Source organism: Urocitellus parryii, chromosome 7, assembly GCF_045843805.1.
Source record: "Urocitellus parryii isolate mUroPar1 chromosome 7, mUroPar1.hap1, whole genome shotgun sequence".
In the NCBI taxonomy this organism is placed as follows: domain Eukaryota; kingdom Metazoa; phylum Chordata; class Mammalia; order Rodentia; family Sciuridae; genus Urocitellus; species Urocitellus parryii.
In genome coordinates this window covers 134,188,858-134,207,346 of record NC_135537.1, presented here as the reverse complement: position 1 = coordinate 134,207,346, position 18,489 = coordinate 134,188,858, and the positions used below count along the sequence as shown (strand labels likewise).

Genomic DNA, 18,489 nt, shown 5'->3' with positions numbered 1-18,489 from the left:
CAGTCTCCAAAGCTGTATCTCGGTAGTCTCCAGACCACACACACAGGCTCACACAGTGGTCTATCCACACCATTTTTCCATGCACAGGGATGTTCATGTACCACAGGCACATGTATGTACCTAATTGCAAAAAGTTCCTCTGGGAGAACTTTTACCAAATCAACAACGGATGTAGTGAGGTGGCCAGGAGCCTGGGGGAGAAAGAAGAGAGGGAAGCTGAAGGGAGTCCTGTGGACAAAGTGGGTGGAGAGACTGGGCTGCACTTGGGGATCTCAGGAATTGCAATGGCCCATTTCCTTTCTGAGAAATCGGTGTCTTCTCTGCCAGAAAGAATCAAGGCCCCTTCCCATGCCCACCAACAAAGTCACTTGAAGTCAAGAAAATGTCATTCTTTGTGTCTGTGGGGATATTGGAGATTGAACCCCTGGGGGCACTCGACCACTGAACCACATCCCCAACATCTTTTTTTTTTTTTTTTAAAGAGAGGGGAGAGAGGGGGGGGGAGAGAGAGAGAGAAGTTTTGATATTTATTTCTCAGTTTTTGGCGGACACAACATCTTTGTTTGTATGTGGTGCTGAGGATCGATCCCCGGCCTCACCCATGCCAGCGCTACCGCTTGAGCCACATCCCCAGCCCCAAGGCCCTGTCTTAAAAAAGAAAATGTTGGGGCTGGGGATGTGGCTCAAGCGGTAGCGCGCTCACCTGGCATGCGTGCGGTCTGGGTTCGATCCTCAGCACCACATACAAACAAAGATGTGCCCGCCGAGAACTAGAAAATAAATATTAGAAAAATTCTCTCTCTCTCTCTCTCTCTCTCTCTCTCTCTCTCTCTCTCTCTCTCTCCCTCCCCCACTCTCTCCTTAAAAAAAAAAAAAAAAAAGACAGGGCCTTGGTAAGTTGCTGAGGCTGACTTGACACTTGTGATCCTCCTGCCTTAGCCTCCCAAGTTGCTGGGACTACAGGTGTGCACCAACATGCCCAGCAAAAAATGCCATGCTTTTTGATTGATAATTACAGGTGTGTACCACCATCCCCAGCTGATACTTGGGGGCACTGGGCTGATGTAGACTGGCATCCATCTACTTGGGCCAGACTATGCTGTGGCCTCCCATGAGTCTCTGTGGTGAAGGCCAACAGTGCTGGCAGGCAAAGGGGTGCTAGCCCCTTCCATTGGTTTTGAGTGTCCCCTTCCTGAGTCACTCTGCCTCTTGGGCTCTATGCCCAACTATCCATGCCTGACTCCCGCAGACCACTGCCCCTTGTCCTCTGTCTTCCTCTCATTTGCTTCCTTGCCCATGATTCCTGCTCACCTTAGGATTTGGTTGTATCCATAAACCTTCACAGGGCCTAGGATTCTAGGTTTGTCTTAGATCACATGTAAAGACAAAGTTTCTGTGCATGTGGGGGACAGAAGTAGAGAAAGGGTTCAGAAGAGCTGAATCAGAGAGAAGTCCTCTATGATGAATAGCTCAGGACACAACTGTGGATATAATTAGCATATGGGTCATTTTATTAAAGCATCACATATTAAAAAAAAAAAAAATCACCACTTACAAGTCCAGGCTCCGGTTCAACTTCAAAAACAGCCCTAAAGTCTCTAGGTCAGTTGTCTCCAGAAATCCACTTGGCAAACTCTTTCAGTCTTATTTTCCTTAACATTGCCAGGCTGTATCTCTTTATCCTACCTTTAGTCTCTGCCCTACCTGAAGTGTAAAATTCATTCTTATTGCAGTAAAATCCATTTTACTAAAGATATGGGATCCCAGGCTCTCAGAATCAGAGATTTCTTCCTTACACTGACCACAGCACATGTATGTGCCTGCATGAAAATGCAAGAGTATATGTTTTCCATGAAGGAAGAAAAGAGATGACCCTGATAAGTCAAGGCCCTTCCTTGTAGCTCCTCTCTGAAATAATACCCGAGTCTCCAAGTGGTTCATCATGAGGTTTTCCTTCCTCTAAACTAGGGTTCTGCAAACTCTGGCCTGTTGGTAGCCTGGCCAGTGGATTCTTGTTGGACCCTGAGCTAATAATGGTTTTATGTTTGTTTAGGGAAATACATTTCCTCTCCTCTTCTGGGAGCTCCCAACCTCAGAAGATGAATTCAGTGGAATATGGTTGTTACCACCTCATTGCCAGCATAGCTGTCTCCCTGTTAGAAGCCGGTTTCATTGGACAAAAGGGCACCAGGAGCACACCGAGGGACAGACATACCCCTGCCCCAGGGGAATGATCCCTGAGAACAGAAGCCGGAGGAAAGTGGCACCTCTTCCCCTTTCCCATTCTCCTTCCTCCCACCAAGGGGTGGAGGGGTCTGAGGTAGAGGAACCTGGGTAATGAGATTGCATCTAGTGGGTAGATGAGAACCCAGGTCCAGCAACAGCCTAGGGTCCAAGCTCTGGCTCTGGATAACTGGATAATTGGTGACCCTCCACTTCAGGATTGACCCCCCAAGGCTTGATGTTTATTTCAATTTTTTGAGCCTCTCCAGGAAGCCAGAAGGCTCTGCCCAGGAAGGATGGCTTAGTGAAGTTCTCTCCTTAGTCTTTGGCGACACCTGGTGGTCACTGGCCATCATAGTACTGACTTGCCTCAGGCAGATCCTCAGAAGCAGTCTTTCATATCTTCTCATTTCATCCAGAGGGCTCAAAGAGCTGCAATGCTCTGCGCAATCACACCACAATTTATTCTTTTTTTTTTTCATTCATTATTATTTTATTTATTTATTTATTTATTTTTTAATATTTATTTTTTAGTTCTCGGCGGACACAACATCTTTGTATGTGGTGCTGAGGATCCAACCCAGGCCGCACGCATGCCAGGCGAGCACGCTACCGCTTGAGCCACATCCCCAGCCCGCTTTTTTTTTTTTTTTTTTAAGAATTTTTTAATATTTATTTTTTAGTTTTCAGCGGACACAACATCTTTATTTGTATGTGGTGCTGAGGATCGAACCCGGGACCGTACACATGCCAGGCGAGCGCGCTACCGCTTGAGCCACATCCCCAGCCCTAAACATTTATTTTTTAGTTGTTGTTGGACATAATATACCTAGGGGTTCTTGAACAATGAGCTACATCCCCAGCTCTTTTTATTTACTTATATTTTTAATTTTTTTCTTCCTGTGGTGCTGGGGCGCCTTGTGTATGAGAGGCAAGCACTCTAACAGCTGAGCTATATCACCAGCCCATTTTAAAATTAAAAAAAATTTTTTTTAATTGTAGGTGGACACAATACCTTTATTATATTTATTTTTTTAATGTGGTGCTGGGGATCGAACCCAGTGCCTCACAGGTGCTAGGCAAATGCACCACTGCTGAGCTACAACCCCAGCCCTATTTTAAATTTTTTAAAAAATATTTATTTTTTAGTTTTAAGTGGACACAATATCTTCATTTTATTTTTATGTGGTGCTGAGAATCGAACCCAGTGCCTCACGCATGCTAGGCAAGTACTCTACCACTTGAGCCACATCCCCAGCCCTTTTAATTTTTTTAATTTTTTTTTTTTTTTAGTTATAGATGGACACAATACCTTTATTTTTTATTTATTTATTTTAATGTAGTGCTGAGAATTAAACCCAGTGCCTCACACAGGCGAGGCAAGCGCTCTGCTACTGAGCCACAATCCCGGCCCTATTTTTTAATTTTTTAGAACATTTTTTTTAGTTGTCTATAGACCTTTATTTATTTATTTACATGAGGTGCTAAGAATTGAACCTAGGGCCTCACACATGCTAGGCAAGCAGTTCTACCTCTAAGCTACAACCCCTGATATAGATAGATATATAGATATATAGATATATAGATATATAGATATATATATATATATATTTTTTTTTTAGGTACTGCAGGGGCACCCGACCACTGAGCCACATCCCCAGCCCCATTTTGTATTTTATTCAGAGACAGGTCTCACTGAGTTGATTAGCGCCTCGCTTTTTTTTTTTTTTTTTTTTTTTTAAAGATAGAGTGAGAGAGGAGAGAGGGAGAGAGAGAGAGAGAATTTTTTAATATTTATTATTTTTTTTAGTTCTCGGCGGACACAACATCTTTGTTGGTATGTGGTGCTGAGGATCGAACCCGGGCCGCACGCATGCCAGGCAAGCGCGCTACCGCTTGAGCCACATCCCCAGCCCGCTTTTTTTTTTTTTTTTTTTTTTTTTAAGAATTTTTTAATATTTATTTTTTAGTTTTCAGCGGACACAACATCTTTATTTGTATGTGGTGCTGAGGATAGAACCCGGGACCGTACACTTGCCAGGCGAGCGCGCTACCGCTTGAGCCACATCCCCAGCCCCAGTGCCTGGGTTTTGCTGAGACTGGCTTTGAACTCTCAGTCCTCTTGCCTCAGCCTCCCAAGCTGCTGAGATTACAGGCATCTGCCACCGTACCTGGGTCCCAACCCTATTTTTTAGAGACAGAATCTCACCAAATTTCTGAGTCTGGCCTTGAATTTGGGATCCTTCCTCCTCTGCCTCTCCAGTCACTGGGAATGCAGGTGTGTGCCACTGCTCCTGACCCCTCCTTTCTTATTTGTTAAAATGTGAATGAGCACAGCCCAAGTGCCATGGTACTGGTGACACAAGAAGCCAAGACAGGCGAGTGGGGAGAAGAAACAGACTAGCAAATCTGAGAAAATATCAGTTATGTGGAGCTAGGACAGAGTGTCACTAGATAGCTACTGCAAATTAGGTGGCCAGATAGGGCATCTTGGAGGAGGTGGCATTTAAGATACCTGAAAAGGAAGTGGCAGGTTATGCAAAGTCCTGGAGGAACATCCTTCTGGGCAGGGGTTGCTTAAGTTTCTGAAATAGGGAAGAGCTTTTGTGTTTGATTTTTTTAAAAAAAATTTTTAAAGGGAGAGAGAGAGAGAGAGAGAGAGAGAGAGAGAGAGAGAATTTATTTATTTATTTTTCGGTGGACACAACATCTTTATTTGTATGTGGTGCTGAGGATCGAACCTGGGCCGCACGCATACCAGGCGAGCGCGCTACCCCTTGAGCCACATCCCCAGCACAAGCTTTTGTGTTTGAGAAACAGAGAAGGCAGTATGGTGGGGACAGAGATGGTGGGAACAGAGTAAATGGCGTGTGTGGGGGGGAGGCTAAGAGATGTAGGGCCCGAGTGGCAGGGTCAATCACTAGGCCCTAAAGCCAGGGGAAGGGTTTGATTTTACTCCATGCATGGTGGAAAATCTTTGGAAAGCCTCTCCCCTCCACTCTTGTGTATTAAGGGAGGTGACTTCATCTGATGTTCATTTCACAGGGATTTTTCTGGCTGTTGCTGCACTAGTTGACTGATGGGAAATGGGGGAAGCAGAGGGGCCAATTGGCATCCCATGGCAGTGGTCCAGGTGAGGGTGATGGTGGCCTGAACTAGGTGGGCGCTGATGGAGAAGGACAGAAAAGGATTCAGGATGTGTTTTAGGTGGATGTGGTGGTGCACACTTGTCATCCTAGTGGTTGGGGAGGCTGAGGCAGGAGGATCACAAATTCCAGGCCAACCTCGACAATTTAGTGAGGCCCTATCTCAAAGTATATGCATACATACCTACATATATAAAAAGCACTAGGGATGTAGCTCAGTGGTAAAGTACTCCTGGGTTCCATCCCCAGTACCAGAATGAAAATAAAAAGTGTTTGAGAGGCAGAGTCAACGGGATTTGACAAAGCACTGGATGTGGGGGGTGAAAGAAAGAAGGGACTCATTAGATTTTTTTTTTTTTTAATATTTATTATTTAGTTCTTGGCGGACACAACATCTTTGTTTGTATGTGGTGCTGAGGATCGAACCCGGGCCCCACGCATGCCAGGCATGGGGGCTCTACCGCTTGAGCCACATCCCCAGCCCTTTTTTTTTTTTTTTTTCTTAAGCCTCTGGGTGGATGGTGGTGCCCTGATGAGTGTGAGAAGACTGGAGGAGGAAGAGGCTGGGAGGATCACCAAGAAGTCAGTTTTGGCCAGGGCTGAGGTTGGGCGAGTTTGAGATGCCTGTTGGATGTTTGGGAAGGATGCCAAGGATACAAAGTGGAAGTCTGGAGCCTGGGAGAGGGTCAAGCCTGAGAATTCAGTTTTGGGAGCCACAGAGATAAACTTTGGCACCAAGGTGCAAGTAAGATGAGGGGTGGGCAGAAGGAGAGAAAAAGTTATATCCGAGGTTCGCTTGTAAACAGCAGTACTTAAAAAAATTGTTTTTCTCTACTGGGGATTGAATGCAGTGATCTTTTACCACCGAGCCACATCCCCAGCCCTTTTTTTTTTTTAACTTTGAAAGATGGGAATTTAGTTTAGATTTATTTTACATGGATTCATTAATGACTTATACCTCATAGGAAATATCACAAAATGTTACTGCCCCATGCATTTTTGCAAACAGTAAACAATTCAGGAAGAGTATTAACCTTCACATATGTAGTTAGAGTTTAGGAATGCACAAAAGCTTGGGTAACAAACGCTTTAAACTTGTTTTTCAAACATTAAATGAGCCTGTTCCCTCCAAACTGGTTGATTACAAAGTCTCATGATGAATTACTGTGATAAAACTAAGAGAAAAATCAGGAGACTTGAGAACAAAAGAGTATCCAATTTTGCCAATATCAAAAGACAAATCAGGACTGGGGATGTGGCTCAAGTGGTAGCGTGCTCACCAGGCATGTGTGCGGCCCAGGTTCGATCCTCAGCACCACATACCAACAAAAATGTTGTGTCCGCCAAAGACTGAAAAATAGATATTAAAATTCTCTCTCTCCTCTCTCACTTTCTCTTAAAAAAAAAAGACAAATCAAACCATTTATTGTAATAGAAAAGGAAACAAAAAAATCCATGTAATTAAATATTAGTGAAAACATTATGGGGCATATAATATTTATTTTCTCTACATAAGTTTGCATATGTTTAATGTAAATTGTCATGTTTAAATTTCAATTAAAGAATGTCATACATGTAATTTTTTTTTTTTTTTTTGATGGTGGTGCTGGGGATTGAACCCAGGGCCTTGTGAATGTGAGGCAAGCGTTCTACCAACTGAGCTATATCCTCAGCCCCTACATGTAATTCTTGATGAATCTAAATGTAATGGAATGAAGATTTAAGATATAAGGATGACATCATTTTATTGGGTCATTATTGTGTTAATGCTTTTGTGGTTTTCTTTTAATTTATTGGACTAAGCCAATTTTAGAGGTAGAATCTACAACCAAAGCATATAGAGTGTAGCTGAAAAAACTAAATGGTTTGGTCTTCAGTATTTCAGAAACAGTGTTTGTGTGCTATTTGAGGAGGCATCCTAGCAGCCTGTGTGCCTTTGACCTGCAACACTTCTGGATTTCCTCCACTTCTGCAGTGCTGTCCAGCCCTACAAGAAGAAGACTCCATGTCTCCATAGGAAGTTAATGCTTTTTGCTTTGGTTCCTGGGATCGAACTCAGGGCACTAACCACTGAGCCACAACCCCAGTGCTTTAGAGGCGAGTCTGGCTAAATTTTCCAGGCTGGCCTGGAATTGCTGTAGTCTTCCCTCAGTAGTTCCTGAGTCTCTGAGGATTACAGGCTTGAGCCACCACACCCAGCCTGGAATAAGCTAATTTTTTTTTTTTTGGTTCTGGGGATTGAACCCAGGGTAGCTTAACCATTGAGCCACATACCCCACCCTTTTGATTCAGAGACAGGGTCTTGCTAAGTTGCTTAAGGTCTTGCTTAATTGCTGAGGCTGGCATCAAACTTTCAATCCTCCTGCATCAGCCTCCTGAGCTGCTGGGTTAGAGGTGTGCACCACTGTACCTGGCTGTGTTTATTTTTTGAGATATGATCCTGACAGGTCATCCACGCCCTTTGTACTTGATCCTTCAACCTCAGCCACATAGTTGGCATAATGGCATGCCAACCCAGCTGCACATATCTTTAATAAACTATTTTCTTGGGAAAAAAATAGTGATTGTGATTAAACAAAAATTATTAGAAGTAAAAACCGGGGACAGTGGTGCATGCCTCTAATCCCAGCAGCATGGGAAGCTGAGACGGGAGGATCACAAGTTCAAAGCTACCCTCAGCCTTGGTGAGGCACTAAGCAACTCAGTGAGACCCTGTGTCTAAATAAAATATAAACTAGAGCAGGGGATGTGGATCAGTGGTTGAGCGCCCCTGAGTTCAATCCCCGGTACCCTCCCCTGCCAAAAAATTACTGCAATCCATGTATGATGAACTTACAAAATAACATTTTAGAAGTTTTTTATGATGTTTGCACTGTAATAAAATCATCTGAATAATGATTACATCTGAATAATGTAAGTAATATGTGCTTAATATTCATTAATCATGTAATAAATGAAATTTCCGGTTAACTCTGGATTGTTTTGGAGTAGTTACCTTGTCCTCATATTTCATATCAGGACATATGTTCACCTGTTGTAGTTGTTTTTTTTTTTTAAAGAGAGAGAGAGAATTTTTAATATTTATTTTTTAGTTTTCGGCGGACACAACGTCTTTGTTTGTATGTGGTGCTGAGGATCGAACCCGGGCCGCACGCATGCCAGGCGAGCACGCTACTGCTTGAGCCACATCCGCAGCCCCACCTGTTGAAGTTTTGATCTAGGAAATGAAAGTATTTAATCCTGGTCCATCCACTCCTTGCTCTCTCCTTTTTTAACATCATCACCTTGAAATGAGGCACTCTGTGCTCAGGAATATGATACTGCACACTTACTAACAATATCATAGTATAATATAGTTATAGTATAATGTAGCAAATTAATAAAGGAAGAGAATATTGTCATTTAGAAAACAAAGCACCAAATTATAATTTTACTTAATTTTACTCTCACAACACAAGCTCCAGCTCTTCCTAGGCACAGTGGAGCAACCTGGGCCCACTCATTTGTCTGGGGATCATAAGCCTTCAGGGTGTTAAGGTAGGTCTGTCCTTCGTATCCCCCACCGGCATATAATTTATTGTCCAGTAAACACACCCCCACTGCACCTCTGATGTGCTCACAGATGCCACCTCAGTCCTCACGTCTGTGTTGGGATCATATCTGTCCACACAGTTGAAGAGTCTGGAAGTTGAGTTAGATGCAGGGGCATAGTGTTCTCCAATAGCATACAGCCGTCCATTCTAGGTTGTCGCTCCTACGCCTCCTCTCCTTTTTGACATTTGTGAACACCGTGTCCATTTATTCATATGAGGAACAAAGCATTCTCCTGGTTTGAGACAAGAGCTTTCATCACGACGGCCAACTGTATGGAGTTAGTACTGCCACACCTACTGTGCTTCTTGGGGTAGACATAGTGACAACGAAGTTTCACTGACAAGCCTGGGGGTCCCATCATTCTACTGTGTTCAGATAGCTCCAGCGATCTCGCCCACCTACTGTGTACATGGGACCTTCCAACACGGCCACACTAACGCCATGTCTACCTGTGGACATGGGAGGCATCGTTCTCCAACGTTTTGTTTTGGGGTTGTAGTGTTGTGGCGAGATTGCAATAAATCACGGAGTCGATCTTAAAACTGGAAACAGAACCTTTATTCACCAGTTGGCAGTCGGTCCAGATGCATCAGCCGGTGGACCAAGGGGCAGGCTGCAAGTCGACACCCTTTGACCCCTTCCTGGGTTTCAGTACACCTTTTATAATTCAAAACCACATTAATCATAAGTGGCTGTTGCTATATTCAAAACCATAAACAAAATTCATGAGATCTAAAATCATAGAAGGGAGAGTGGGTCAAAATGTCCCTAGTTGAGGGTTGGGGATGTGGCTCAAGCGCACTCGCCTGGCATGCGTGCGGCCCGGGTTCAATCCTTAGCACCACATACAAAACAAAGATGTTGTGTCCGCCAATAATTAAAAAATAAATATTGAAAAATTCTCTCTCTCTCCCTCTCTCACTCTATCTTTTTTTTTTTTTTTTTTAAAAGTCCCTAATTGAGTACAAGTTAAAGAATGGTTACTAACATCTAGACATCAATCTCCGACAGGGTACATTGTCCAAGAAAAATAGGAACCAAAAAGAGAACAATTTTACATTGCAGAAGAATTGCCATTTCGTGTGGCCAAACATGCTATGCTAAGCAACTGCTGATGGGTACAGAGGCGGAGCTTTCCCATGGGAGAAGTAGTTTTCACATGACGTGGAGTCTCAGGGCAAATGGAGTCTTTTTGGTCATTGCTCATATAGCCTGGGCCATAAGGGTAGCATTCTAGAGTATTCAAATTCTTCAGTTCCTCTCTCCCTCCAACCACGTACAGTTTGTCATTTATCACTGCAACATGAGCTGTAGCCTCCTCCCATTCATATTTGCCACGGGAGTCCATATTTGTACATGTTTGTAGACGAATCATATTTTTCTTTTTTCTTTTTGGTACTGGGCTTGAACTCAGGTGTGCTCAACAACTGAGCCATATTCCCAGCCATTTTTTTTAATTTATTTTATTTAGAGACATGATCTCACTGAGTTACTCTGGGCCTTGCTAAGTTGCTGAGGCTGGCTTTGAACCCACAATCCTCCTGCCTCAGCCTCCTGAGCTGCTGGGATTACAGATGTGTGCCACTACACCCACCACAAATCATATTTTTCAATGCTTGTTGGTCCTTTTGTTGAATCCATTCCTCCAACTGTAAATAATGTACCAACGGTTGATTTCCTAAGTTTTGTTTGAGGACTTTAAAACATGGGTTGTCTCTCTGGTAATAAATGATACTTCATTGCTTCCATAATGAGTTTCTGACATTTTGTATCATCCCCAAAAATGTGCATTAATTTTCCATGTTTGCCAGGAAGGTTCTAGAGGTCTTAATCTACAGAAGGCCAGCTCCATTCCTTGGGGTTCAAGGTGAGGCTAAACATTATGGTGGAAGAGTGTGGCGGAGGGAAGCAACTCACATCATGATCAGAGAGTGGAAAGCCAAGCCCTTTTTATTTTTTTATTTTGAGACAGGATCTCCCTAAGCTGCTGAGGCTGGCCTTGATCTTGTGATCCTCATGCATCAACTGGGATTACAGGTGTGTGTCATAATGCCCAGCTAAACAGCAGTACTTCACCCAAGCCCTAGAGACCTAGAAAGAGGAGTCAGCCAGGCACTGGAAAATCCAGAGAGCAGAAGGTTGCCAGGCGACTAGGTCTGTGGGAGGGATTCAGAACTGTTCCCTGGAACAGCATGGTTTGCTCCTCTGGCCCACCCGCCGCCACCAGCAACATCTAGCTTTTGGGGTGCAAGAAGGAAAGGGCAGATTAGGCCAGAGTTGGGGCTTTGGCAGGTCAGTCAAGGGAGGAAGAGAGCCTTGGAGAAGTTAAGGGTGACGATAATGAGGAGGAAGAAGGCATGAGTAGGTGATAGCTCGTGAACATGGGGTGGGCTTGGGAGGCTGGAGGTCCCCTGAGGACTGAAGAGAGAGGCCAGCAAGAGGCTTATAGGTGGGGACAGGGTGAGGGAAGTTGTGGTCCAAGAGGAGATGCTTAAGGAGTGATTCCAAAAGTGGCACTGATGTTGGTGATGACCTGGGAGTGACGGTGGGGAGGAGAGAGAGCTTGTGGTAGGAGAATCAGAGGAGCCAGGGGCCCAGGTAGTGTAGGGACCATCCACATGGTTGGTGATGCCACCAGAGGACAGAAGAAGGAAAGAGGTCAGAGGCATCCGAGTCTTGGGTGAATGAGAGGATGATCAGGGGTCCATTGAAGTCATGGGCAAGGAGACTGGGAAGGGGGGAAAAGAAGGGGGGAGGTGGAGGGGAGGGGAAGGGGAGGGGGAAAGGGAGGAGGAGGAGTGCATGGCTGAGTTTGTTGGCATGAAATTCATAGGAACTGGAGTTTTAAGAGTCAAGGAAGGAAAATGGTTTGGAAGTGGCAAGAGGGAGCAAGAGAAACATTGACCTTGCTCCAAGGTTCTGAGAAAAGAGGGGTAATGGGTTGCTCCTGTGGATGGAATTTTCTTAATCTCATTTTCAGACGGCTCAATGCAAGTGTCTGCCCCCTGCCCCCTGCCCTGGTTGTTCTCTGGTCCTTGTCTCCTGGTTCAAGCCAGGGAGCACGCTGAACATGATCAGCAATGGCTTCCTCATATCCCTGAAAGACCCTGGAGCCCCACAGAAGGGTGCCTCTATATGCAGAGTACCTAGGTGCCTTGTACTTGAGAGGGTGTTCCCTGTACAAGCAACCCCCTCCGCACAATCCCAAAGAAAGTTGGTGGGGTTGTATTGTTTGTTTGTTTTGGGTACCAGGGATTGAACTCAGGGGCACTCACCTATTGAGTCACTTCCCCAGCTCTTATTTTGTATTTTATTTAGAGACAGGGTCTCACTGAGTTGCTTAGTGCCTCACCTTTGCGGAGTCTGGCTTTGAACTCGCAATCCTCCTGTCTCAGCCTCCCAAGCTGCTAGGATTACAGGTGTGCGCCGCTGCACCCAGTTGGGGTTGTGTTTTCCAAAGGAATAAGGATCCCGCTATTGTACTGTGTATGTCACAGTCACAGAAATACCTTTGCTGAAATTGAGAAGCTAGATTCATTCACTCATGCAGAACTCCTGTTCTGTCAAGGCTTGCTCTAGTCAAGCATGGCTTGGGCCAGACTCTAGGGAGACAAAAAGGGTTCAGATACCTACCTTTCCCTTAAAGGACTTGCTGATCAGGACAGAATACCAGAAATACTAATGAGGAGCAGTAGGTACCATGATAGGTAAGCATTTAGCCAAAACTGGAGGCATCCCGGAAGAAGGTGACATCAAGTAGAAGGTGTGTGGGGTTGTGTTGTTTGTTTTTTGATACCAGGGATTTGCATGGAGGTCTGGGGTTGTCTCCTGCAAAAATAATTCACCCTAAATAAGAAACAGGTCAGGCATCAAGAAATCCACGGGAGCTAGGTGTAGGGATGCACACCTACCATATGTGTATTTTTGTTCTGTTTTATTGTTTTTTAAAATTATTAAAGTATATGTGCCACCACTATTTCTTTCCTTATATTATTATTACACAAGCAATATGATGCAGAAAAGTTAGTATGTAGAAATCAGACAGGGAAAATAGTACAGAAGAAAGAAGCCTGGAGTTCAGGGTCACATGAGGCAGTTACTTAGTCTCTCTGCCTTAGTTTCCTTACCTAAAAACTAAGTATAGTTATTATACCCAATTCACAGGTGCATAGCACATGGTATGTACTGTTATTGATTGATATTATTATTATTGGAAAGAAAAGAAAAAAAGGGGAAAATAAAGGAAAAATGTTCACTCAGTCCTATGAGCCTGAGATGAGTACTGTTACCCCTTAGGGATATATCCTGTCTTTCTTATGCTGTGGGCATATACTATAGAAATACGATCAGTTCCATACCTTGGAATACAATATTGCATAAACTCTTATCCAAATTAATGGCTCAAGCATGCACACGATTTATTAACAAGGAATCCAGGTGCTTGAGATCACCTTGAATTATCCAGAAACTTTGGGGGCTTATACTATGCCTCGAATAGTTCATGACTGCTGTTTCTTCATATGACCACATGGTGTCGCTATTGAAGCCTGGTTCAGACCGTCAGTCCCTGGGACTTGCTGGCGAATTATCCTTTTTAAAAACATGTCACGCTCAACTAGGAGGATCCTGGTCTTGAGATGCCAAGTTTGTGGTCCTCAGTGTTTAGCAGCTCTTTTTTTTTTTTTTTTTGGCGGGACTGGGGTGGAACCCAGGGTGCTCTACCATTGAGCTATATCCCCAGTTCTTTTTCAAATTTTATTTTGAGACAGGGTCTCAATGAATTGCCCAGGCCAGCCTTGAATTTGAGATTCTTCTGTGTAGTTGGGATTACAGGAATGTGCCACCATACCTGGACTCTCCTCCCTTACATGTGAGAAGGCAAGCCTCAGGATGGGGGATGTGGAGGTACATGATGCCCTCCTGTCAGTTTTGCTTACTGGTATTCATGCCCTTGGGTAGCACAGTAAACCTGGATGGGTCTTTGTGACCAATAGAACACAGCAGAATGCAGAACCGGAAGGCTTTGTCATGAAAGGTGTTGCAGTTTCTGCCTTGGTCCCTATGGGATGCTCCCAGTGGAGGAAGCCAGCCACCATATTGTAAGGACACTCAAGTAGTCCTGTGGAGGGCCCATGTGGAGAGGAACCAGCAGCCAGCACCCACTTTCTAGCCATGTGAGTGTGCCACCTTGGAATTGGGGCCTCCAGCCTCAGTCAGCCTCAGTCAACCCTCAATGAAAGGATGAGAGATCTTGAACCATAGCCAAAGCACTCCCAGACTTCTGACCCACATAAAGTATAAGAGATGATGAACATCTCCTAGTATTTAAATCTGTAATTCAGGGCAGGGTATGTTGGGGGTTGTACAGGAACCAGAATCCAACACAAAAGACTTCAGAGAAAAGATGAAGGCACTGGAGTCTTTGATGATGTCATGGTGCCACTGCACTCACCAACCCTGATAGTGCCTACTTCTCTAATTCATTTTCTCTCTCTCTTTCTTAACCACTAAGCCACATTTCCAGCCCATTTTTCAATTTTTTTTTTAAATTTTGAGATAGGATCTTGTTAAGTTGGTCAGGACATTGGTAAGTCACTGAACTTGCGATCCTTTTATTTCAGCCTCCTGAGCTGCTGGGATTGTAGGTGTATGCCATTGCACCCAGCTCCCAGTCCTTTTATTTTATTTTGAGAAAGGGTCTTTCTTTCTTTCTTTCTTTCTTTCTTTCTTTCTTTCTTTCTTTCTTTCTTTCTTTCTTTCTTTCTTCTCTCTCTCTCTGTCTCTCTCTCTCTCTCTCTCTCTCTCTCTCTCTCTCTCTCTGTCTCTCTTTCTTTTCTTTTCTTTTTTTGTGGTGCTGGGGATAGAATTCAGGGCCTTGCACATGTGAGGGCAGCACTCTATCAACTGAGCTATATTCCCATCCCTTGAGTAACGGTCTTTCTAAGTACCTAGGCTGACCTTGAAAACTTGGGATCTTCTTGCCTCAGCCTCCCAATTAGCTGGGATTATAGGTGTGTGCCACTGTGTCCAGCTTCTCAATTATTATTACTATTATTATTATTATTATTATTATTATTCTGGGAATTGAACTCAGGGCCTTGTGCATATAAGGCAAGCACTCTACCAACAGAACTATTTCCCAAGTCCCCTCATTCTTTTTTTATTGATTGCAGAATATCCTATTATTTGGATTGATTCATTCATTCAGAAATATTTACTGGACCAGAATTCAATATTCAATGTAGACATCAGGAATGAGTGGTCTCTGCCAATCAGGAAGCTCATATCTTTTTTTTTTTTTTGTAGCTCCTGTTCATGGACATTCAAGTTATCACTTGTCTCTTCTACCATGGACAATGGTGTTGTGGTCCTCTGTGCACCTATAAACATGTACCTGAAACATGGTTCCTGGAAGTGGTATTGTTAGGCCAAGGTGTTTGTGCGCCTTTAGGATATTTCTTTGCCTTTAGAATCTTGATTTTTTTTTTCTTTTTCCTTTTTTTCTGCCCTGCTGGGGGTTGAACTCAGGGCCTCTAGCATACTAAGCATGTGCTCTACCATTGAGTTATGGGCTGCATACTCCAGCTATAGCATCTTGACAGGTGGTACCCCTTCCCCCACTCACGTGATGATACTAAAGGGTGTGGTAAGGTGAGATTTTCTCTCTCAAGATGTGCTGGTCAACCCTGCTGCCAGATCTGCCAGTGTTCAGAAGCTATTTTTAGTCCAGTCTTGCTGGACTAGCAAGTCTTTAAAAATCGTCCCTCCCAGGATCTTTTGAAATCCTAAGTTCTCTCCATAGCATCCAGGCAGGTGGGTGGACAGCCTGAATGTGACTTCTCACAATGCCTTGCTTAGAGACCTGGCATCACCCATTATTTAGGCAAAGAGACCTATGAGAGCAAAGGGGATCTTTGAGAGCAAATGACAGGGCCTGAATTCAAATCCTTATCTGTCTGTCACAACATTCTATGTCCATCTCATTATATTGCCATTCTAAGAACATCAGTAGAAGTAATTAGCACACTACTATCTATTGAAAACCCTTCTACACCAGGGAGGAAAACCGCTTTGCATATATCGAATCTTTCAATACCCTGCAAGGGTAGATATAATTGTAGGCCCATTTTAAAAACGAGGCATTTGGAGATGTGGCTCAGTGGCAGAGCACTTGCCTAAGGAAACAGAGGTTCTTGGAGAAGGTCAAGTCACTTGTCCTGAGGTCTTGTCCAAGGTCAAAGAGCAAGAATGTGAAACCAAGCCTCCCTCAGAGCCCACATTCTTTCATATTCTTGCCCCAGACTGAGAAGCTCCAGGCCTTTCAATATCTATTCATTTAGCAAGTTTCTTCCTTCCTTTCTTTTTTATTCTTCTGGTGCTGGGGATTGATTCCAGGACCTTGCCCATGCCAGGCAAGTGCTCTACCAGTAAGCTAACATCACCTAACAAATTTCCCCGGCCCCATCATCTAACAGATTTCCTTTTTTTTTTTTTTTTTGGGTACTGATGGTTGAACCCAGGGCGTGGTGCATGCTGGGCAAACACTGTATCACTGAGTTACATCCCCAATCCCTTTTATTTTTTCCTTTGAATCAGGGTCTTGCTAGGTTGCCCAGATTGGCCTCCAGCTTGTGATCCTCCGGCTTTGACTTTCCAAATAGCTGGGATTACATGTGTGTGCCATCACACCTGGCCACTTGAACCATTTTATTTTTAAAAAATATTTATTTTTTGTTGTAGTTGGACACAATACCTTTATTTTATTTATTTTTATGTGGTGCTAAGGATCAAACCCAGGGCCTCACACATGCTAGGCAAGAGCTCCACCGCTGAGCCACAACCCCAGCCCAACTTGAACCATTTAAAAAATTTCTTTTTGGGCTGGGGATGTAGCTCAAGCGGTAGCGCGCTCGCCTGGCATGCATGCTGCCCGGGTTCGATCCTCAGCACCACATACCAACAAAGATGTTGTGTCCACCGAGAACTAACTAAATAAATAAATATTTAAAAAATTCTCTCTCTCTCTCTCTCTCTCCTCTCTCACTCTCTCTTAAAAAAAAAAAATTTCTTTTTAATTGTAGGTGGATACAATACCTTTATTCAATTTATTTATATGTGGTGCTGAGGATTCAATCCAGTATCTCACATGTGCTAGGTGAGCGCTTTACCACTGAGCCATAACCCCAGGCTCACTTGAACTATTGCTTTTTTTTTTTTTAATCTTTTAGTTATAGTTGGACACAATGTCTTTATTTTTTACTTTATGTGGTGCAGAGGATCGAACCCAGTGCCTTATGCATGCTAGGTGAGCGCTGTACCTCTGAGCCCTAGCCCCAGCCCATTGAACTATTTAAAAAAAATTTTTTTTTGTGGTTGTAGATGAACACAATACCTTTATTTTATTTGTTTATTTATATGCGGTGTTGAGGATTGAATCCAGTGCCTCATACATGTTAGGCAAGCGCTCTACCACTGAGCCACAACCCCAGCCCCCAACTTGAACCATTTTTAAGTGTAGTTTAGTGGCATCAAGTGTATTCAAATTGTTGTGCAGCCGTCGTCATTGTCCCTATCTAGAAATTCTTTATCTTCTGAAACTCCCCATCCCTGTTCACCCCCACCCCACTGTCCAGCCCCTGGTCACCTTTGTTCTACTTTCAATCTCTATAAATTTACCTAGTCTAGATACCTCATCTGAGTGGCGTCAGACACGATTTGTCCTTTTGTAACTGGCTTATTTTACTTAGCAGAATGTCTTTATGATTCATCCACTTATAGCATATATCTGGAACTGACTGCGAACAATCAATTGAGATAAACCTCTTTTTATTTTTTATTTTTGGTACCAGGGATTGAACCCAGGGGTGCTTTACCACTGAGCTGCATCCCCAGCCCTTTTTAATATTTTATTTAGAGACAGGGCCTTGTTGAGTTGCTGAGGTTGGCTTTGAACTCATGATCCTCCTACCTCAGCCTCATGAGATGCTGGGATTACAGTCATGTGCTACTATGTCCAGTTGAGATAAATATCTTTGGACTAACCTGTAGCATATATTGGGTACCTGTATTTTCTTCCTTTTTTTTTTTTTTTTTTTTTGAGATGGGGTCTCACTGTGTTGCTCAGGCTTATCTTGAACTTCTGGGCTCAAGTGATCCTCCTGCCTTGGTGTCCTAAGTTCTGGGACTTACAGGCACATGCCATTGTGTTCTCCACTTTCCTTTTTAAGATTGAATAATATTCCATTGTATGTATACTGCAATTTCTTTATATATCAATCCATTGACTATTTATCCATTTACTTGAGTTGTTCCCACTTTTGGTTATTGTGAATAATGCTGAATAAGGGCATTTGCTCAATGGGCTGGAGATGCAGCTCTGTAGCTGAGCACTCGCCTAGTGTGCATGAGGTCCTGGGGGTTCAGTTTCCAGTATTGGCAAATCTGTTCAAGTCCCTGCTTTCCATTTCTTTTTCTTTCTTTTTTCTTTTTTTTTAAGAATATTTATTTATTTTTAGTTGTAGTTGAA

General features: G+C 43.6%; 1 pseudogene; it reads right to left on the bottom strand.

Moving 5' to 3' along the window:
* Positions 1-8,771: 8,771 nt before the first annotated feature.
* Positions 8,772-10,885, bottom strand: LOC113186478 (kelch-like protein 5; annotated as a pseudogene).
* Between the last annotated feature and the right edge of the window lie 7,604 nt (positions 10,886-18,489).